We start from the raw sequence: 1,313 nt of genomic DNA on the forward strand, positions 1-1,313 counted from the left end.
TCTCTCTCTCTCTCTCTTTCTCTCTCTCTCCCTCTCGTTTCGTTCGTTCGCCCCAGCCGTCATGTTATCGTATCATAAACGCCATGAAGAGAATGCAAGAGCAGCAGTTGCATTTCTCTTTAATTTTAAACATACGAGCGAAACGTATGAGCGAATGTTCCATAAAAACGAAAAGTGGCATCAATTTTATTAATATTTATCAATCTCAATTTTGACAAGAAAGCAAAATCTGCAGGAGTCGTGCTACGATGGCCCGTGTTATCCAATAATCCTACCTTCTTATTCCATTGTTATCCAAGTTTTCCAACGTCATCTAATTATCTTCCGAGAGATGCACGCCAACCGGAGATCCTTCTCGAGAGGGCGGGTCGATATTTCTTACCGGGAAGTTCCTTACTACCGATCGATTAGTCGCACCACCCCGGTAGGGGTGGCTGTCCGACAGCGTAAATGCGCGGGCGCGTCCTTTTATACGAGCCGGTTTAAAATGGTGACTGTCGACAAGCTCGACCCGCCATTTTCCACGTCCCATCGAGAAAACGTATATCTTTCCCCTTAACCAAACGAGGGATGAAGTACTTTTTTTGTGCTCACGAAAAAGCTACGATCGAGTTCACTATATCATCCACCGCGAGAGAACGTTTAAGGCCCGTATTTATAGTCACGTTTCTGCTTAAGAACTAGGCTAAAACCAGTCTTGAAATAATACGATTTAGTAAATAGGTTTTGAGATTCAATTTTTTAAATTCATTATATCATTTTTGTAATCTCAATTTAATTAGAAAAGAAGTTTGTTTGGAGACCTAAGAATTTTTTCTTGCAAATAGGTTTATGATTAACTTTTGGGAGAAAATATGTGTATGTATGTATATAACGGTAAAATGTATGTTAATTTTTTAATCTTATAATATTTTTTTAGAAATGTGAAAAAAGAATTTAAGAAAATTATTTTTGTGAAATTGATTTAAAATACATACAAGAAACAATTTTTATAATAATAAAAAAAATTAAATATAATAAAATATAATATTATTATTTTTACTGCAATGTTATTATAATCTCAAAAATAATGTTAAATGATAATTTTTTAGTATAAATTAAATAAGGTAGTATACATATTTTTTTAATTATACGTACGTTTTAAATTAATCTTTTCTAAATTTGTTACCATATTAATAATAAGTTGATACGATAACGGTACTTTTAATGTTTATTTAAAAAATAGAATATGTCGCGAAATTTTTCACGATAGTTTGTAATAATTTTTTCGGTTCATTAAAATTATGCAATTTTATTTTAAATACATTTTATTC

The sequence above is a fragment of the Trachymyrmex cornetzi genome, unplaced genomic scaffold (assembly GCF_001594075.2).
Source record: "Trachymyrmex cornetzi isolate Tcor2-1 unplaced genomic scaffold, Tcor1.1 scaffold127, whole genome shotgun sequence".
In the NCBI taxonomy this organism is placed as follows: Eukaryota; Metazoa; Arthropoda; class Insecta; order Hymenoptera; family Formicidae; genus Trachymyrmex; species Trachymyrmex cornetzi.